The 23,232-nt window shown below is 37.6% G+C and overlaps 1 protein-coding gene and 1 long non-coding RNA gene across 5 annotated transcripts in view; one reads left to right on the forward strand and one right to left on the reverse strand.

The window, feature by feature from the left end:
• Positions 1-23,232, reverse strand: part of LOC105266006 (uncharacterized) — a 250,214-nt gene that overhangs the window by 188,300 nt on the left and 38,682 nt on the right. The gene's annotated exons all lie outside the window — the stretch shown is intronic.
• Positions 13,642-16,010, forward strand: LOC105266005 (uncharacterized). Its single transcript, XR_892121.1, has 3 exons — positions 13,642-13,812; positions 15,446-15,514; positions 15,835-16,010. It is a non-coding gene; the product is annotated as an uncharacterized lncRNA (long non-coding RNA).

The raw sequence follows: 23,232 nt of genomic DNA on the forward strand, positions 1-23,232 counted from the left end.
CCTTCATTTTCTCAAATTTTGATTTCTAAATTTTTTAACGCTTTGACTACATGGAGAGGAAGATCTATTAATTTTTAGAGTGGGATTCCAATGAGAGTTATTGTGATGCCTTACAGTCCCGGTGTAAATTGCAGGTCTGAGAAAAATTATTATACCGCATAGTGGAATTTTTGCATCGGCCTAGAAAAACTTCTTTATCGTCCAAGGAAAGATTCAAAGTCGTTGTAACGGTTACCATCGTTAAGTGCAACTTCGACAAGTGTCGGAGACCTTCGGCGTTCATCGCTAACCAATTATATTGGGTTTAACGATGTTTGGAAAAAATGCTGTGTAGTACTGTCAAATTAAAAGGGAAGACAATCAAAAATACCGGTCTGGATAGAAATTTTTGAAGGATTTCTATCAATTTTTCCTTTAAACTCAAATAAAAATTGATCGACCTTCAAATGATAAATGTATGGTTTAGGTCCACCAAAAAAAATAATCATTGAAATATTATTTTCTCTGACGAAAACAGAGTTGCCAGATGGCGAATTTTTTGAAAATGTTTTTTTGATTTTAAACAATCCCAATCAAGCAGGTCCAGCCGATAACGCGAATGATTGACACTTTTGAAATGGCCTAGTTGATATCTAATTCGAAGCTTGCTATCATCTATCCTATTCTTGAAAAACCAAAAACAATTTTTGGAAAAAATCGCCATCTGGCAAACCTGGACGAAAAATGTATTCTTATCCTCTCAGTTCCCATCAACAAGACGAAAGAAGAGAGTAAGAAACAACAAGGAGGTAAATACATCGAAAAATAATCCTGAGGTAAACTCTGTTGCCCCTGAAATTCCTTAAACCCCCCTTCCCCCTGCTGTCGCTGTTGACACGACGAGTGAGTGATATTAAATTCAATAATTTGAATTGCTACAGAAGGGTAGCGACGGATAAATCACTCGTTGTGTTCAGTCAGCGATGGTAGATGGTCGGGTGAGGTGAATTCAGAGTTTTAGTGAAGTGTTCAGGAATATTTGATGAAATCCATCTTCCTGTGTGTCCATTGTCTATAAATGTGCCAACATGTGGTGTCTTTGGGGCCGACACACCGCCACGTCCTCGCCGTGGCCCTGGATAACGCAGAGAGCGGTGTATTAAATGTCATATCTCCCATACTAATTATTTCCGGATAAAAAGGTGACCAGATCCTTGATAAGGCGACGGAAACCCATCCAATCAAATAAAAATCATCCAAAATGGTTTGGTGGAGCTGAACTAGACATTTACCAAACTTACGATATTAATATCAATTTTTATTAGTGAACCATAGAAATAGCAGTATTCCAGCATTTAGCAGTACAATTCTAGTGCTCGGCACAGTAATTTTTCCGGAATATTTCTCTTCATGTAAAATTTTTGACTAATTACTGGAAACAGTGAAGGGCATAAAAATGTAATGAAATTGGTGGATGGAGGAGTGAGGCGGTGGTAAAACGGGAGGAGTGAGGGGTAGGTAGTGGGTATTTGAGAGATCACGCAATCTTATTTGGCAAAAACGTGCTAAATCCCAGGGCAATGGGAAAAATATAAGGGGGATGAAGATAAGACACGAAAGGCGCTTGTGGCTTTGGAGAGTTGTAGGTGTTGGGCCAATTTGCATACGGAAAGCGTGACGCAAGGGATGAGTGGATGCAAAGAGTTGTACATGCGCACTCATCTCATTCTCTTTCTGCACAACCATTTTCGCTTATCTCTTTCATTTTTGGCACGTAGGCACTCGCTCGAGTGGAAACAACCCAGGATATAAACTCACGAGGGAGAATGAGAGTTGAAATAAAAAGATACCACTCGCTAATTAATTAGAGACGAGTTATTTATGGATGGGGTTCATGAATAAATTTATTGATGATAGGATTCCTCACTTTTTTATTTTTTCTTTTCCTTTTTTTTTTTATTTTCAATCGAGTTGTTGATGAATCTCGGAAAATGTATTTTCTCGGTGTCTCCTCGGTGTTGAAGGGAGTTGGCGGATTAGTTTACACGCGGAATAATTTCATTGTGTGTTACCACGCGAATGACCTCGTTTCTGTAATCACAGTGTGGACAATGACATCGTAAATGCTGCAATGAGCATGACCGCGTTTCACCGATGAGTCTGTGGTTGTGATTTTTTTTTTTTAACAGAAGTTTTCATCAATCCTGCATTTAATGGGATCTCATCAATTTTTCATGGTTTTTAAATGAGGTGGGAGAAAGTTTCAGTATATCATTATAAAGTTTTTCATGTACCAGTAGTTATGAACAGATTTTCCGGGGAAACAGATTGATTATTATTTCTGGGACATATTTTTTTTATTTTTCAATGCGAAATTCTTGTTGCGAATTTTTTATCGGAAAATAAATTATTAGTTCAAAAAATTATTAAAAAAAAAATAATCAGTCGAACTAATTAGTAGTTATTGATTGACGGTACTTCTGGAATAACTGAGGCCTGCAATATTTTCACTCGTAACCTCAGGGGGCTCCATCTAAAATTCGTCGCATATAATTAATTAGTGGATAAATTAGCGTATTTCCGGAATAACTCTGAAACGACGATAGATACATAAATATTTATAAGACTCTTTTTTAGAGAGCGAACTATGAACTCCAAAAAAGGTTATCTCAAAAATTTCGTTATCTCCCCCAGTTACGACGATACACCGAAAAACGTTAAATTTCGGTCATAACTATTGAAAACAACCGACAAAACACCAGTTCTAATTAATCATTAATTGCTTAGACTTTTGGAATAATTAAACATTGCAATATTTTGTCTCATAACATTTTAATGGTAATGTTGTTATTGAATAATCCGTGAGGATCCACAATTTAAATCCACGGTTGACGATCTCTCTTCAAATAGAAAACTTATGTACCTCTGCCAAAGCTAAAATTAGAGATGGCGATGGGACGTTAGTGGGGGATAAATAGGTTCCGTATAATTGAATAGAAATGGAAAACTGAAATGGTACGTGCATTTATCATCGGACGGGGTATGTTTCTCCGATAAATCTTGCCAACTCTCTGGGTGGGTACATAGAAAACCAGAGAGCACCTCCAAAATATGAGATATATGTTGCGAGTTGGCGGGCAAGCGAAACTTTCCTGCAAATCCATTAACTGCTGGTTAAGAGCCAGCTCGTTCCAAACTCTTGAATAGTGTGATGGTTAATAATCCACAAGAAGTTGGGGTTGTACTTGAAGGAAATGCCAGGGTGTATTGAACTTTAACCCTTTCTCAACACAAGCGATCCGGAAATTATACGTCTCATACTTAGCACTCGAGCCTCCGAGTGGGGGGAAAAAATCATAAATAAGTCAATGGACTTATAGTTCAATTGTGATGTTGGTATGATATTCTGTTCACAACTCTTCACAGGCATTACGAGAGTGATGGCTTTATACCGTGGAAATCCACCGATGTGTAATAATGGGTTCTGCCGTCGTCAATTGAGAACGAGTTATTTGGATCTTCAATGGTTACATAATTGAGAAGGATCTAAAAATATAATCGCCGGGATTTGTAGGTGCATGATGGAGCGATTTTAGTTGAGAATCTTGAATGGTTAATGATAGAATTGGATAGAATGAGAATTCATTCATGCACTCCAAGATTTCAAATGATTTTCTTGGATTTTTTTTTTTTTTTTAATTAATTATACACTCTTGAGTCTTTGCTGTGACTGCAAATGACTGTCTGAAGTCACTGAAAGTATGGGCTTGAAGTTTTTAAAGTTTGAGGACTATTGGGTGTTGACCCTTGACTGCGTATCTTTGACCTTCAAGAAAGGGTCAACCTGCCAATCGTCTCGGTTGCTCTTTTGTGACTTCAAATTACTGTAGAGACTTTAGAAGTACGTCATATGCGTTTTGTACGAGTTTGAGAACCTTAAGCTGTTGACCCTGAAGTACTCGAGCTTTGACCTTTTGACTCTTCAGAGAAGGTCAAACAGTAAAACCCTCCAATTACTCTCCTGCAGCTTAAAATCACGAGTGTCAAATTATAACTGTGAAGTTTGAGAACTCAGAGTCAGAGGATCAGAAATCAAATCTTCGATATTTGACCTTCGAATACTTGACCTTGGACTCAACTCTGTAGGACAAATCATACGATCCCATTCTATGAATCATATGTACATACAATCATTCTAAAAAATAAACAATTGACAAGATTGTCAAACATCAGTTTTTCACGTTTGAGTTTTGATCCCTCACTGAAGCCTCATGACCCAAACTCTTCCGGAAGGGTCAGTACCTCGTCGAGAGACTGTAGAATGAAGCCATAAGACGTTAGGTGAAAGCAACAAGCGAATAAGGATCACACGTGTTTGCCTCGTCCTTTCAAATACACCAGGGGTATTCGCATCAAGAGGCGATGAACGAGCACATATAGGGGTGCGTCAAGCACTAACACACGCAATTCAACTGTGTGGGTGCACACGTGGGGTTGACCAAGCATCGATATTTACGAGAGTACTGGTGTGTGCCTTTGAGAAGGGGATGGAAGTGAGATGTTGAACGTACGAGGATCATCCCCTGCAAAACCCGACGACCCGATTCCCTTTGGTCTTTGGTACGGCGCACCAGGGGAATTAGTTCCCCGTGATCGGTGCAACTACCAACAACACGAGAGATCGAATACACCAGGGAGATTATACAGAGGACGACTTCGAGCTCATGATACGCTCTCAGTCTGTCAATACTGCGGTGTTTAATTATGCTCCGTGCAAATTCTAAACGTTAATTGATTTTCCATGCTCCGATATCAGGAGGAGATTGCCTTGAGGAAGGGATCCAGTACCGTATTTGTTATGAGAATAATTGGGGGGTTGGCTCAAGTTTTGAAGTTCTTGTACAGGTCATTCAGCAAGTAGCACAATCTTTGAGGCTGATGGCGTTGTTGAAAGTTTGGATGACGTTTTATTCTGCTAACGGTTTCTTAATGCTCATTAGCATCAGATGGATCTGTCAGTTCTGATTGAGTCCTGAGTACTTGAAGGTCAAAACCCACACTGATAGAAGGATTAGGTTGCAGATGCCTGATGTATTCGGTTGACCATTTCTATTTAATTCGTTGATTGGAACCGGGCATTCAGTTATAAACGCAACAAATAACAGTTCATTGAACTGTTAGCCGATTTTAACCGTATTTGATTTTATTGCAATTTTCGGGGGACACGAACCGAGAATCGTTTGAGGCAACCGAGCCTTTATCGGTGCTGCTCGTAATACCAACTAGCTAGTCGGTAACTATCATCACGTCATCCATTTGGATCAATCCTAACCTCCTAACTGAAACCTTGGGTAGCTGTCACCGCACGATTCAGTTGGTGTCAATCCACTGCGTAATTAGGTAATAGTTGCTGAGGCTGTGTAACCTTAAGGTAAGCCTTCTGTCAGTGTACGATTCCATTGTCTCAGTATCTTTCCAGTTTCAAATCAGTGTGGGAGTCCTCAAGCATCAGAACGTAGTGTAGGATCCACAGCCGCATGCATACGGTGAGATAGGGCCAATTAGCGAGAACAGTGAAGAAAGGGCCGGAATATATATGTAAAAAAAAATTAATTGATAATTGTAAGTTAGAAATGAGTAACTCGAGAGCTTAACCATTCGACTCTTCCGGAAGAATTATAAGGTCGCAACCCAGAGTCCTGAGACTCGAAAAACTATTATTTGATGCTTCAGAAACATTTATACAATGATTTCAAGCTGCAGAAGAGTAACTGAAGGGCTCAACCCCAAAATGTATCTGTTCATCTTCTTTTGATGGGAATACCCCTAGTGTATTTGAAAGGACGAGGCAAACACGTGTGGTCCCTATTCGCTTGTTGCGTTCACCTAACGTCTTAGGGGCTTTATTCCATCGCCTCTCAACGCAACCAAGCGTCCTCGAGGCGTGCTAAGTTTTTCAATGCCACTGAAAGCCACCCTCCGATTTCACCCCGGAATCTGAATATTTACCCCTCAGAGCGAAGTCAGGGAGGGCCTCCAGGGAGAGAGGAAAAATATTATACGGACTCGGTTGAATTTCATCCCATAGAGACTCTCACTGCCGTAGGGGTCTTGCTGCCGTATCGACGGAGGCAAACAAATAATTGGATATGGCTGGTTGATTTTCATTGCCATTTTTCTTCCGATCTTTGGATACGGAGGAGTGAGATTGCGGGTTTCCACAATATTTCCGGGATTATGAAATTTTCCCACCGCAAGGGCACGTAATTGTAGACTCGTTACAAAAATTAACCTCGTCAATGGAGTCGGTTTCGATAAGATGATCACTTGATTTATTTTCCATGAAATTTGGATTGTTATCAATTTTTTTTTGTTGGATTAAATTTAATTCTTTGTGATTTGTGGCTTTCTGGTCAGCCAAGTTGGTTTTCATTGGGTACATGGAGACCTTTTTCGAAGGGGGGCAGACGTCTTATGGATGCTCGAGCACTTGAGAAAGAGGCTTAAGGGTCGTCTCTCGAGGATCTTCAAAAGGTCAATGGGGATTCGGATGTTTTTTTTTTCAATTGTAAGATGGAGATTTTCCTCCTCAGGAAGTCATAAGCCGATCTCCGAAACGTCTAATTTCCTCTGCAGCTTTTCATTTGAGGGATGAAATCAGTGAAAAGGAATTCATGAATAATTCCCAAATCCCTAACCACGCAAAAGCCATTTTTTGTTTCTTCTCAAAGACATTAATCAGAACTGGTGTTGTCATTAGCATGATTCGGCAGAATCTCCTATTTGTGATTCACCGTTGAAAAATTACGAATGGTATCTTTATCGATCGCAATACAGACGGATAAAACGCTTGAAATATTCAACTGCTGTTGAATCGTAATTGAAAATCAGTGAAACGAAACAGAAAGTGACTAGTTTTTTTCTTTAGATATATTTATTTTTTCTACTACCACTACGGTTTTATAGGCGCCTCTCGCCTTGTAGTCTTTAGCCTCTCCTTACTATCCTCTTTCTTCTTTTCTGTTTTGCGGTTCCATGGACCGGCTATTTTCACTGTACCCATTTGCCTTGTACTGAGGGAAACCATGGAAAACCTGAGTAGTGCAGCCGGTCGGTAATGCAGGGAATCTGCATTGGTGTTGATCAGTCACACTGACCCGGTGGACATAGTAGCTCTCTACATCTGTGCCTAACGCCGACAGTCTCCACACAGAAGCTATAACTAAACAGACGCCCATCCAAGTACTAACCCAACTAAAGGTTACCTAGCCTGGACGCCCGCCGGAGTCACACACCACCAGTGTTTAATAATGATTTATGAAACACCTGACTCAAACGATATTTACAGCTTTAATGGTCTCTGCCCGTTGGTGCTTCGAATGACGCTGAGACTTTTCTGATCTTGTACTTGAATTCTTAATAGCCAAATCAGTTCTCCTCGCCTGTTATAATACCCATAGGCTTGTGCCCTTGCTTCCTTCCTGGTACCTTTCCAACACTAGACGAAGAGCAATAATTCTCGGTCGTAAAGACTCCGAGGGGATAAAGATACTACGGGTGGATGCAATAAAACAAACGGCGATGGATTCTACATCTGATATTTAATAGTATTTGATTGCTGTTGCAAAATTAAACGATAAATTCCTTCAAAAAATGTAATCTTAACTTGAATCCCTCAAAGCTTAAGTTGGACGTCTAGATGAAGTCTTGAAAGACTATTTTGGATTCACGAACTAGAAGACTTTAGCAGTGACATCTATAGAACCGTCATCAGGACTTGTTCTGTTGGTTCCTCATGAAATCTTTACAAATAATCACATTCCAAATCAAACTCCACAAGATTATCAACTTCTATTGTAAAGTTAGCAGTCAAATTGAAGATGGATTCACCGCAACCCCAGGACTTGTTCCATATAAAGTAGCCATCACCAAATTTGGAAAATTACGGTGTGGTGATGGGATAATAGATGCAACTCCTGTGCTCAGGGCAGCTCACTGTGTCATCAGTGTGTCTGAAGGAGTTGTGGTGTTCGCTGGTGGAGTATTTCTGGGAGACGAGAAGGTAGTCAGCAGAACTATCAACGGAATTCATATTCATCCACAATCTGCAAAATCGTAGAGGCATCGCTCCACTGGGCGAGTCTATCCTTCAAAGAAAAGACTACACGACATTGCAGCGCTTACGGTATGTTTGATTAAATCCTCGGTTGATCTGCCATTTAGAAATCTTTCAGTCATTCGACCGCATCATTTTCAAAGATGGATCATCCTGTCGAGTGGACACGTAACTTTAGAGCTATGAAATTAAATAGCAACCGAGTTGAAGCTGTGGAGTAGTCGCACACATTGTTATGTTGCTAGATTTGGCCCAATGACTGAAAAATTTCGTCCTCCCTTTTGTCGAAATTACCTGATCATGAAAATCTTGTCAATTAGAGGGTGCAGTATTCCATAATAAATTGAGTAATATTTTTTGACCATCAGGAAATCGATAAAATTTTAGAGAAAGCCATTCATCAAATGGAGTCCAAACAGAGGACTTGTCTGCATCAAAACATTCTCCAGCAACATTAACCCTGATTCCACAAAGAATTTGTTCTCATAAAATGGATTGAACTGTCCAATTGAAACTCGTTCTAATAGAAAATCCAGATACACTGTGACTGCAAGACATTCCTAATAGTGTAAGATGAGAGAATGAAAACAGTTCCGATGTGATTCTTCGACAAGTCGTTTTTTTCCCGCGTACTCATTTCATGGACATGCCTTCATTCCCACGGTCACTGGAGCGCTTCACACATCACTGATGACAACACCTACATGCACAAGTGCTATCACCTTTTCCACTCTGTTGTAGCATAATCACTATCATAAAAGTGATGAAGACGAAACACTAGGATGTTTCACAGCAGAAGAGGGCATTATCATTCCGTCCATTATGTCGTCGTATACAACATCCATAAAAGATGTTGCGTCATAATTCCATGATGCGAATGTTGGACCATAACCTGGATGATTTTGATACCCGGGCATGAACGTAATGGACACTCTTCACTCTTTTTACGGCTTTTCGCTTATAATATCTTGCGATTAAATAATACTATTTCGGGAGGCGACTCAAGCGGAAATCTAATTTGATGAAACGAGTGCGCCATCAACTTAATTTATACTCTTCACTGTATAATTTAATTTTCCGAATATATGAAAATACTTCTTTTTTAAATCATGAAATAATAGGTAGTAGGTCACTTTTTTCCTGGACATAATTTCTCGGACAAAATATTCCGAAAAACCTTCCAAGAAAAGAAATCAATTCTTATGATCCTGAGGATATGATTGGGTATTTGAAGAGGATTGCAAATATCACATCATATTAATTATTGTATTGACGTTATTTTTTGGCGTAATTGAAGGTTAAAATTAATATGTTCGCGATGTTGCCTACGTTGTGAGTGGGAGTGCTGGAAGTTGCTGGGTTTTGTATATTATGATTCATGTCAGTTCATTTGAAAATTATTTGGCGTTGCGTTTCGCTGGTACGAGACATTATGTTGAGATTTTGTATTGCTATTGTTTGTATGAATTGACGATTGTTCATTCATCTATTTCAATTATTATGGAGAATAATCATTTGTGTTTCCATGTTCTTGTGTGATTTGGCAATACAATGTCTTGTAGTAGAGGATTTTTTTTCTTTTCACCATCATTTTTTCTTTCTTGTTCCCTAATGTTAGTTTCAAAATGATATTTTTGTTTTTGAGGGAAATTTTGTCCGGGGAAAAATTGCCCTGGAACCGAAACAATAATTGAGTTGAATGTGTCTCCTCACATTTTTATAAAATAACATAAAAAAATGTAAAAAAATAAAAACGACAGACGAAAAATTTCGTTGGATCATTACATGTCATAATGGAACAGCTCCGAATAAATTAATAAAATTGCCATCAACAATTCAGTATCAATTAGCGATTGAATGACTCCATTGTATGCGAATGAGAAGTAAGTATTTCCCTTCAGAACATTTGCCGACTGGTATCAACAAAGAAGATTGGCGTATCGCAATGTGACGTCCGGTCGTTATACATAAGCTGGCATCGATAACGCAATATCACATCGAAGTACACGATTTTATGTTTATACCCGCTCATTACGTTTACGCTCGAATAAAGTTTTACCTCTTGAGTTTGGAAGTGACCCATGCTGGTGTGACCAACGATTGAAATAATTGCAAAGGTACACATAATACGCAATGAAGTGTGAGATAGAGACAAGAAAAACGATTTGGTGAAAGCGCACGTCGACAACTACGTTGTTACGCTCAATCGCCCGAGGATAATAACATTAATGACACGTTTCGACGTTTCGTTTCTTCGGTTTTACAATAGTTACCTCTCCTCCTTCCCTCTCCTTTCCCAATTATTTTTAATATCAATGCATCAATGATAATTATATTGCTGATGTATTGGTTGCAATTTAAAGAGACCAAGACGAATTAAACGAAAGGTCGATCGACATTTTCCCATTTGCCTTTCTCCGTACAACGTTTAGCCTCTATTTGTATTGGATATTATTATTGCAAAAAATGGAGATACATGAGATCGTGATTGAAATAGCTGATGGTTGAAACGTTGCGAACACACGACATGAAGCGAGTGAAATCACAAAATCGCTTTGTCAGGGTGAAAGTTGGGGACTTTGAAATCGGTGAGATGTGGTTTTATTTGATTACTGAATGGTGTACCGAGCTGACGTGTAAATTTATCGAGACGGTTATTTTATTCGGAATTATAGATATTTTACACAACACACGGGTGAAGAAAATGGGACAGTCAACTAATTATCTTACAATATGTTCAATGTGTGAATTTAATTGTATTCAATTTTTTCCTTGCATGAAATATATTTCCAATTGAATTAATTTAATTGAATATGCTATTTCCGGTTGACGCGAATATCGAAAACCGTTTAGTCCACCTGAAAATATGGTAATCCTTATTCCTTATTATCCTTATTATGAAAGTAGAAACACAAAAATGAAGGTCGCCCGAGTCGAAATATCTCGAAATGCGTAGGACTGATTCCTCATTAGTCAACTCGAACCGCCAAATTCAAATTCGGCGCATGGAGCTGCGCAGTAGGTCTCTCGTCCTTATTATGAAAACAGAAACACAACAATGAAGTGCGCCCGAGTCGAAATATCTCGAAATGGCTACGACCGATTCCTCATTGGTCAACTCGCACCGCCAAATTCAAATTCGGCGCATGGAGCTGCGCAGTAGGTCTCTCGTCCTTATTGTGAAAACAGAAACTGAAAAATGAAGTGCGCCCGAGTCGAAATATCTCGAAACCCGTAGGATTAATTTCTCATTGGTCAACTCGAACCGCCAAATTCAAATTCGGCGCATGGAGCTGCGCAGTAGGTCTCTCGTCCTTATTATGAAAACAGAAACACAAAAAAGAAGTGCGCCCGAGTCGAAATATCTCGAAATGCGTAGGATTAATTTCTCATTGGTCAACTCGAACCGCCAAATTCAAATTCGGCGCACGGAGCTGCGCAGTAGGTCCCGTAATTACCGAATTGACTCATCACGCCATCTATTTCAAATCGGCACGGGATTGTTTGTTTAATGCGAATTAGAAATAATGATGAACCATCGGAAAGTTATCGAAGGAGACGGATCTATTGGATATTTACGGAAAAATGAAGAACACGCGCAGTGATGCGCATCATGAATTCGCTTCGCGAATTGAAAAATTGAGAGAAGTCCTTAAAAAATCCCTATCCAGATCTATATTCTCTACTGTGTTCTCCTTTAATTCCCATTATTCTGCACAGCATTTTCCTAATCAAAACGATTGGTCACCGATGAAAGCCGAAAGTTTCCGATTCTCACCGAAGTTGCATTTAACCCCCGGTAACTGTTGCATCGACTCAAAATTTTACTTAGCCCATAAAGAAGTTTTTCTCGACCGATGAAGAAATTTTACTGGACGTCCTAGTAATTTTTCTTAGGCCTGCAGTTTACACCGAGATTGTACGGCAGCAAATTTTTCTCTCTAGGAAGACACTTGGTGAAAATTGAAACTTTTGAAACACAACTTTAACAATTGGCGTCTGCTATTTTCTCGACACGTTTCTCACACCCTTTTGTAACAACAGAGTGAATATACGAGGTATCAGTGAAGTTGGGTTGTTATAAAGCCGAGGGCTTCTCACTGTTATAATCCCCGAGGTTGGCTTCTGAGTCGTCGAGGCCCACATAATCGACAGTATATGGTCTTCGTTCCTCATTTCTCCATCCATTTTATTTTTCTCAACTTAAATACTCGGTTAAGCCGTATAACACGATTTAGCCGTCACCCCTCCCGCAATTCTGAGAAATCCCAATGGGAAATCGTTCAGACTTGATACAGGACAGATTTGCGGAAACTCAATGATCGGGGGTAAACGCAGGGGAATCAATCCGGAATTCCACATCAGAGAGAATTTTTTTTTTTTCCTCGTATTCTCAGCTATAAAAGCTTTCTCTAAATGAAATCCTCGGAGAATCTGATTCATTTTATTTTTAGATTTTTCCTTTTCCTTTTTCGTGCTTCTTCTTTTAGGACATTTCATCGCTGGAATTGAATGGGCTTGAACAGATGATGCGATTCTCTCATCTTTTATCGGAATCGATTCAACAGTTCCTTGGCTCGTTTCCTCAGCAATTTATCGTAAAGTATTTGAACGATCTCATTTATTACGATTATGGAACTTTCGTTTTATAATCTCAATTTAATGGCTCATCGTGCCATGAATTATGATGCCTTCGTGGAAGTGGGTTATTGTTTTTTGATCGGGATTTAATCATTAAGTGTTTTATTTAAGGAGACCGAAAGATTTTAATCTACCGAGAGTGAGGTAAATTTAATTCGATATCTCGTTTTATCAAGAATTTTCCATTTTTTTACTGAAAATGCTAGAGTAAAACGGACACTTATTAAAAATTCCTTCATTCTTCATTTTTAAGATTTTTTAAACATAAATAATGTAAAAAAATGGTTAATAATAATTTACGTAATTGAATTTGTTCCAAAATTCTCATTTTTTATACTAAATTTTTCGCGTCGTTTAACGTTGACATTGAATGTAATAATAATTAAATAATTTTTCAACAATTTCAGCGCTTGATCCATGAAAGTGAAGAAAGCCAGTCTTGATTGCTTAATTACTTAGACCAATTTAAATAAAAAGATGGCCTGGTCTGATGAAAAATAGATGCCGAGTACTGTATAGTTTTGGCGGGAATAACGAGTATTGGAAAAAAAAATGGTACAAAGTGGGACACAAATCAAAGCTGGAGTAATAATTGGCTCTCCCCTCAGAAATTCCCAGTGAATACGACTCAATTCCGCCTGCATACCCGCATTCATTGATTGAAATTGGGGATATGGCATTTGTTTCTCTCTTGAACGTCGCAATGCGGTAAGAACGAGGTCAAGTTAACGCTCCAAACAGCAAATAGCATGCGAACCTCAAATACCACTTTCCAAATACATACGCCCACTCGTTCCCCCATCCAATACATCCCTTTGATATGGAAACCCAAGAATTAGCTATTCATTAATCTCAATTACTAGGCATGCATTACAGTGTTTTGTACTTTACCAAGTGCGCGTGATTCAACGTGTGACACCGGCTCTCAATTAAAAACGTACCTGCAACACAAAAGTGACAATTGATTAATGGAAAATTCATTGTTCACACGAGTGGTCACTCATAAAAGGATTAATTTCTTCCAGTACTTTTGCTACTGGGTACAACTGAAAAAAGTACTTCTACTACGGTATTAGGTACTAGTAATTACTTTATGTAGTCATTAATGGGAATTTTTATGTGACTGTACTCGTATCAAGTTTAGTTGGTACTTTTGAAAGTAACACGAAAAGTACTCAATACAAGTACTACCAGTGCTTGGGACAAGCAAATTAGTACTTTTGATAAGTACTAAAGTAGTTCTAACGAGTACACGAGTACTCGATGTATGGCACTAGCTGAAAGTGGTATTGTGACCTTGAAGAAGTACAAAAATCTGACTTTTACACAGTAACGCTTTGGTGCTGAGTACAATAGTACTTTTCCTGCTGATTATTAGGAGTTTCAGGATGTTTAACGTGAATAAATTCTGTACGCTCTACAGTAAAGTGCCCGTAACAAATACAAAAGTACTTGGGTACTTGCTGGCAGTACCAATGTAATTGTGACAAGTACTAAAGCGCATGCACCAAGCACCAAAGCTCATCCTGACAGAAAGTATATTTTGAAACGCATTGCAAGTATTTTAGTACTTATTACAAGTACTTGAGTGCTTGCCACAAGTACTTTAGTACTTATTGTGTGTATTTTAGTGCTTATTACAAGTATTTTAGTGCTTGTTACAAGTACTTTAGTGCTTATTACAAGTATTTTAGTGCTTGTTACAAGTACTTTAAGGCTTATTACAAGTACTTTGGCACTCGTGACAAATGCTTTGGTACTTGCTACAAGTACTTTAGTACTTATCGCAAATAGTTTGGTACTCATTACAAGTACTTTAGTACTTGGTGAATTATACTTGCATCAGCAAAGTACAAAAATGTGACATTCCCTCAAAAACGTGTGAGTATTGGGTAAAAGTACTTTTTATATTGATCACTATCCACTTTTTTTAGTCCGTGCAGAAATTTGCATTTTTATTTAAAATTTATTGAAATCCGACAATTGGGGTCAGGGAAAATTTCACGAGGTAACAGATGTCACGTCAATTGCCTCTCGCATCCGGTGTACATGCGCTCGTCGAAGCCTCTTCTATTTTCGAATTAAACGTATATTTCAGAATTGCAACGGGTTTCTACCAGAGATTGCAATATAATTCGCATTAAAACTCACAGCGAGCCAATAAAATTCAGGCCTTAATGATGTTTTAGTTACTTCCCATGTTGAAATTTACGAGGGCAATGACGCACCACTCGAGGATTAATATGCCGATGACATAAAAGAGAAAGAGGAGAGATGAGAAATTACTCGTGCATTTTCATCCATCAACATCGGCCGAAAGTAGACACTGATTGAAATCCCTTCGTTTTTGCTGAAAAATAATTCACGGTTCTTTTTTTTTTTTTTTTTCGTTTCCTCGTCGGGACAAAAGACATCCGATGAATACCCGGGGATGGGGGAAACAGCGAGAATATCAAATTATCGCCGTCAGGTTTCGGAGCATCGAACAATAGACCGTGGATTAACGATCGATGCAAGTTTCCTTTCGTGGTATAACTGTTGAATTTTCGGGAATGGGTGAAACACGTCTGGTATGTGACTCTCGTGGTTTCTGAAACTACATCACGCGAGGGGGTGTTTCCACTGGGTGAAATTGCCCTCTGAGTACCGAGTATTTTTATGCTCATCGTTAAAACCAGTTGTTAACTAATAACAATGATTTCTTATCAGCTCCAGTCATACCGGATTGTTAGAGATTTTTCGGGGGTGCGGGTTCTAAAAACGTATCTCCAAGTGAGGGTAAGTTAACAAATCCATCGAACAATACATTTTTTATTTCAATTACATGGGGACATTTTCCAATGGCGGAAATTCACCTGCAATGATAAATTAGAATATAATTGGATGGAATCTAGCTTGTGACTGTCATACACTGGGAAGAGTGAGACTCGCCGATTGGATAATAATATTTGTGCAATTATCGATGATAATAACTTTTTGTCAATTACACTCATCCGACTATTGCGCTATTGCTCAAAAGATATTGTTTAATCAGCATTAATTAAGCCTGAATTTTTATTGGTTTTTAATTAATTTCGGGAACTCTCGTTGATTTTCAGGCGCTAATCAATCCGTTTAATTAGAGTCTATTAGTAATCAAGAGTTTATAATTAAATGAGAGAATATGGATAAGATAGAAATGTCGAGATGAAGTCAAATGAAGGATAGCGTCGAAATTTCCAGGCAGAAATTTGAAAAACTGTTGGGATGAGAACCTAATGAACAGTTGGAACTGGTAATTCAACAAAATGTAATATCTTATAAGCCTGTTTCGCCAGTAATAGAATGTAATAAACTGTTCCTTCCCTCCTTTCAGAAAAAAAATGAGCAAGACAGGAACTACAAGATACAAAGATACTGGGATTTATCGCAACTCGGAGTGAAACGAGAGAAAGATTTTCTTAGTAACTCGATACGAAAGTGCACCTGAGAGAGTGGGTGTGTATTCTATGGGAGTTGAACTAATGTTTAAGTGTACAACGCACAGGATAATCGACACTCAACAGAAGCAGCTCTCTCCTTTCAGCTCATGAATTATATGAATTCCTATATCGAAAATTACCCGAGAGTTCTGTAATTCTGAAAAGTCATTACGACAACGCGTAATATTTTCTGTAATTACACGTAAAAATAATATATTCCGAGAAAATTTAAGTCACAATGTCGCGTGAATTTTCAATTATTTTCAGTTCAAGATTTTTCAGTGGAAAACTATTATTTTATTATTCATGAATTTTGCCTTTAATTAATGATCAGAAATCTTCGCATTCTCTCGCGATTTCTGGGATGTAATAGCGACAAACTACTTGCGTGAGTTATTTTTCCTATTAAAAATTCTCTTGATCCCGCAATTTTCAGATCCAAAGAGAAAATATTTTTTTATTTAATGGAATTGTTTTTTTTTTAATATTAAAATGAATATTGTTTGAGATATGTTTAATTTATAATCAAATCATATTTTTACCAATCTTGAGCCAACATTGCGTCAACCTTGAACCAACATTGCACCAACACTGGGCCAACATTGAGTCAACATTGCGCCAGCATTGTACCAACATTGGATCTATATCACCGCTGTTACAAATCACGAATGCATTTCAGCCGAAAAATAATAATTTCTCCATTTCTGATGGAAAAATGATTTTTCTCATCCGAAAAATGTGAAATGTCGAATGGACAAATTGATACGCATTATTTAAAGAATTTTATTTTGCAAACATGAAATTGGATTGCATATTTAAAATCGAAAGATTACAATGCTCCATCCGGAGGCAAAGTTAGAAATTAGAATGGAACAATTTTTAATGGATGTCCGCTTTACCCCGGTTTCCATATTATTCCCTAACAATCATACCAGGGCATATGAAATTATTCGTGGCAGGCTCAATCTTGAACATGGGGTGTAAGGGAACTTTAATGTCGGCGGAAAACTTACTGCCGACCGTTTGCAATCTTGTTGCACGCGAGGCACCGGTTAAAAACCACCAACGCGCCAACTTTGTCTGCCACCTTCAATTTATACAACGACACTGTAGTTAACATTTAACACCGTCATTCAACGGCCACATAAATGGCATAATTCAGCTGACAGATGTTGCCACTCGGCTTGAATATGATTTTTACAATTTTTTCCAACTGAAAGAAAACGGAGAATTTTCCGCTATCGGGGAAAAGTCCGAATAAATTTTATGGTCATTATTTCGTGACAGAAAATTAATAACATTAAGTACATAAATTCGAGGATCTTTAATTAATTGTTAAAAATAATTGTTGTTCTGATTGAATATTATCTTTACCCGGAGAATTTTTTGCTTTTAGAGAAAACTCCGGAGAAATTTCGTGATGATTCGAGAAACTAATGAATTAATTAATAATTTAACAAAAAAACCCTTGAATTATTTTATTGATTCAAAAAATTCGGAGTAATTTAAACATTCAAAATTTGAGGATTTTTCATGGCATAATAATCAATTGACGGTTCTGAAATTATTTAATTATTTTGAAAGAACAAAAAAAAATTAATAATAACGAGTAGAGACTAAAATTAGTAAATATTTTTTAAGAAAAACTCCGTGTAAATTTCAGGTTAATTTTTAAATGGTAATTGTCAAAAGCAATTAATAACGCGAGGTAAATGAATCTTCAAATGCATGTCTAGTTTTTTCTTTAAGGAGAGTTTTTTTAAATTTCGATGGTCTTCAATCCCATTCTGTCCCGCGAACTTAAGAATGACTTCAAGGCTCCATTCATAACCGATTTTGCTCTCATGTTATGCCATTCATAACGTAAAATATTTTGAAAACATATCCGCAAACAGGTTGATATTTGTAAACTTATCTCCCTCTATTTACACACTGACTTCCCCAAGGAGAATATAAAGAAACTGATGCCAGGTAGAGTGTAAATATTGGAAATTGGAGACCCCAACATCACAATTAGAATGAAAATATTTGCCGGCGAAGAGTCTTCACTCTATTTTTCCTCTCATTTTTGATTATTTTGTCACGCGTCCCTCGAATCCTGATTTTACAATAAAAAAAAAACCCGCGTCATTCCTAAAAAGTTCTGAAGTTTTTCTAATTTTCTTCATCCGTTTTTCAATTTAAACAATTGGAGTTATAAATGTCAATTTGTTCGTGTCATTTAATTTATTCACAGTTAATTATATTCACAATTAATTCTCTATCGATATCGCGTTAAAGATGATCCATGAAAATTCTAAATTTCCTGATAAAATGCTCTCACGAAAGATATATATATATTAATAATTATATGGGACATATATGTGACACATACCATTGTTGTTGCAAATATATTGCATGTAGGTTAGATATATTTAGCATATATCGTATAGCATATTACGTATACATGCAATATATTTTATATATCTGGCATATATCTACCATATACATACAATATATTTTATATATTTAACATACATCTGACATATTTATATTTATTCATGAATTGAGCATATATCAAATTATGGGCGGTAATATATTTGCGTATAATTATGATTATTAATATATATTTGGCATAAACATGATTTTCCAGGTAGTTTACAATCCTCGTGGGGTAATCTCGTATTTTAAGAGTGCGACAGGAATGCAATGATTGTATTACAGTGATAGAAGAGGTACGGTCAAGTGGTGGTGGTGGTTGGAATGGTTGTGGCGAGTGTACAAACGCCATGGACAACACAACATGAGAGAGGGGTTACAGACCAATGCTGTAGGAACGTGTCGACCACGACATTGCGCGCGTGCTATGAATAGTTAGAGGCGAGTTAGCGGTGATTACCACTCGTGCGGTACAACTTGCGTGTCAGAGTCATACTGTTAATGCGGTAGTGCCAATTTTTGCATTTACTCTTATCCGTTTTAATTTCTCATCTTTTTTTTTTCATTTTTTTCTTTTTTCTCGTTTCACTCCCTCGCACCTATTCGCGATGACAAAAATCTCCCCTGAAACCGCCACTCGCGCGAACGATTCAGTTTTTCAGAAGAGAATTCGGTAAATTTTGGTAAATGTCTAGTTTAGGTCCACCAAACCATTCTGGATGTTTTTTATTTGATTGGATGGGGTTCCGTCACCTAATTAAGGATCTGGTCACCTTTTTATCCGGAAACAATTAGTATAGGAGATATGATATTTAATACACCGATCTCTGCGTTATCCAGGGTCACGGCGAGGACTTGGCGGTGTGTCGGCCCTAAAGACACCACATGTTGGCACATTTATAGACAATGGACACACAGAAAGATGGATTTCATCAAATATTCCTGAACACTTCACTAAAACTCTGAATTCACCTCACCCGACTATCTACCATCGCTGACTGAACACAACGAGTGATTTATCCGTCGCTACCCTTCTGTAGCAATTCAAATTATTGAATTTAATATCACTCACTCGTCGTGTCAACAGCGACAGCAGGGGGAAGGGGGGTTTAAGGAATTTCAGGGACAACAGAGTTTACCTCAAGATTATTTTTCGATGTATTTACCTCCTTGGTGTTTCTCACTCTCTTCTTTCGTCTTGTTAATGGGAACTAAGAGGATAATGGATTTTTCGTCAGAGAAATTATTATTTCAATGATTTTTGTTTTTGGTGGACCTAAACCACACATTTACCGGGAATTCTTTCCATTCTGTCACAGTTATTTTCACACTGGCAGAAGAAAGCGCTTTCTTCATTGGAGGTTGCAATGGATTGCATCGGCAACCAACTCCGATCTTAAATCAATCTTTTCCACTTTACACATGTCATTCTTAAAGCAACCGGGTGATAAAAAAGAGAAATTCTCAATATTTCTTCATGATCTGTAGAGCTATCTTCAGACGATCATCACTAAATGCACTTTTGAAGATAAATTAATTCATTACGAATTAACAATTTAGATTCAATGATATTTCTTGTTGAATTGGCATCACTCTTGATTAGAGTATTTCGATTAAAATCGACAACTTCAAGGTGACGGCGAAAAATCAAGAATCAAGTGCGGCCAAATGAGAATTATTAATTTGACAATCCATAAACACGTGATTTATCAAATTAAATATCAAAATTCACAATCGCATATGATCTTGATTAAATTTTGTGCGTGACTGAATGTAGTGAGAAAGAATACACAAGCAGTTCTTCATTCAAGTTATTTCGGTTTTGAACTGAGAATACAAATTACAATTCTTCATGTAATTATTCATCATCCGCAACACTGGAATCATTGAATCCACCGCTTATCTGATGGAGGCATCAATTAATATTTGAAACCACGACACGATCCGAGGGGAATCGGAGTTGAAGTATTGAGAAATAAACGAAAGAAATCGAGTTTTCGAGTCGAATTATCTCGAGTCAAGTCGTTGAGATTTGGGTCAAGGGAGAAACCGGTTAGTGTACCTTTTTGAGGCGTCAGTATGATACAGTGAATGATCCAACAGTAAATCTCAGAAACAATATAAACTTTTACTTTTCACAGTTAGAAATTTACAACAAATTCCCGTAAAAAATGACAATCGAAAAATTAAAGAAAATGTTACAAGTTGAAGATATCATTTTAAAATATAATTGAAAGATTCATCTCGCAATACAGTAACGAGATAATTCCTGAGTTAGCCTCTCTCTTATTGAAATAACGAGACAAACAGAAAACAACTGGAGTGCAAGTAAAAAGCCGAGGAATGGAGGAGTCAAGTCGTGAAAGTTGTCCCCAAAAAGGCAGTTAACAAAACTAAACAAAGAGAAACTCCATTATTCGAGTAGAGAATCCTCCAATTACACTCTCAGTGAAGCCATAGCTCCGTAATACGATCGGCGTTCCTCATTAATAATTACTGTACGAGCAGAGTTAATGCACAGCATGATCACGGTTATAATTAGTGGGTTGAATGGGTCTCTTTCTGTACCTCGGGTACAGCAGATAGAAAGCAAACACAAAGCTTCCATGCACTGGGTACAGGAGAACCCCTGGTAATGAGTTTGTCGGAGGTATCCCCAGTGCCACGGGGTAAAATGGGTAAACTCTCTTATGACGTGTTCTTCGCGTGTGTTCAACCCTCTTTGATGCTCAGACTAACAAACTCCTTTATCATCCCCCATTTCTCCCTGCACTTTGCTACCGCATCGTCCCATACAAGTCTCATACCTCAATAATTTGCTATTTTGCTGAATCTTCCGGTGAAATTGTCGCGCAATCCTCCACTCTCCATTAATCTCTCCTTAACCCACATTTATCCAATTCATTAAACCTCCGCTGTATATACTGCATGTTTATGCATGCTATTATTCAGGAAGTAATATCGTTTGATTAGAAAATGCTACCGACGTCGTTAGCTCAGTGGCTAGGTGCGAGCCTAGTGTTCTGAAAGTTGTGAGTTCGATTCCCCGTTGAATCGAATTTTTTAACAGACACCGATGAGCGGGAGGTTGTTAATAGAGCAATCCCCTGTACCGACATGGTTTTTCCTGTGGTTTCCCGTGTCACTCCTATATTCTATAGGAGAGTGAATGCGGTACAGTGTAGGATCCACAGCCGCATGCATAGGGTGAGATAGGGCAAATTAGCCAGGACAGGGCAGAAAGGGCCAGATAATAAAAAAAAAAAAATACAAAATGTTGGCAGTAATTAGTGAGAAATTAATGCAAAACAATGGTTTCAGATTCATGATAATAATTGACAATGTAGAGATTGTTGAAGAAAGACATAATACAGTTGTTAATAAATAAATGGGGTGGTTTATTAATTCTTCAAATGCAAGAAGTGTCTTGAGAAGGATCACTTTTTAGAATAATAGACGATCCAGGATAGAAGACAATCATAACCAAGGGCTTCCTTCAGATCATTCGTAACGAGGATTATAATTCGAAGGGAGATACGTAATAATAATAATAATGAATGAATGTCAATATATATTTCATTTATTGATTTCCCACATTCTTTCATTTAGTATTTATCACTTATCATTACAAATACAATTACTAATACAATTATTATTATTCTTGTTATCATCACGATGGCAATATTTTTTTTATTTTTAGTTTAAAAATTGAGTCTAACAAACCAAAAATTTGCGATACTTGAGAAATCTCTATATTTTGTTGATGCAAAAATGATTTGCAAAATTTCCTATTTCCGAAAAATACAAGGAAAACAGCAATTAAAAGTCAAGGATCAAAAGTTAATTTCTGAAACACGATAAATAAAAAATGAATGATGATAATTAATTTCTGCTCGTAATTATGAAATTATCAATAAAGATTAATAACAGAGATCCATTATTATTAACAACTAATGAGTAATAATGCATTATTACAAAACATATGACATTTTCAGTGACAACCCCCAACTCGCAAAGCAACTAAACAAATCAATAGAAGCCCAGATAAAAAAAAAAACAAAATCGCCACAGCGACAAATAAAACAGATAGAAGATAAAAGCAATAAATTATCCGAAACATTTCCATTGTTCCAGTCCTCGGAACACTCTCGCGTGAATGCGAAAATCGATCGGGTTGATTACTCCACATTGATGAAAATACCGTATTGTTCATACATTCAGCATTCACTCTTTATCACCGCATTCCATTATTCCATTAAAGTACGATGGAAAAATAAAAACAAAAAAAAAAAAAAACAAATAAGCCTGAAATAACTCAAACAATGTTCATTATTTTCCCTTGCTCCCTTTTTCTTCGTTTTCCGTTCTTCAAGACAATGGACCCGGGATCGTTCTAAAGCTAGTAAGAACTCTCTCAGTAATTCCGCATGATACCCCCCCACCCTTTTTACTCACCCTCCAACCCATCCACCCACTCACCCCTCCCGCCATTCTCCAATGTTTTAAACCGCACCCAATGCCTTCTGGAATGTCTCAAAGATCTGCAGTCGAAGAATAAGAGAAACGAGAAATCTCTTTCCAGTCACGTCACTAGATCTCCCCCTTTCCACCCCCCCC

The sequence above is a fragment of the Fopius arisanus genome, unplaced genomic scaffold, assembly GCF_000806365.1.
Source record: "Fopius arisanus strain USDA-PBARC FA_bdor unplaced genomic scaffold, ASM80636v1 scaffold00034, whole genome shotgun sequence".
Taxonomy (NCBI): Eukaryota; Metazoa; Arthropoda; class Insecta; order Hymenoptera; family Braconidae; genus Fopius; species Fopius arisanus.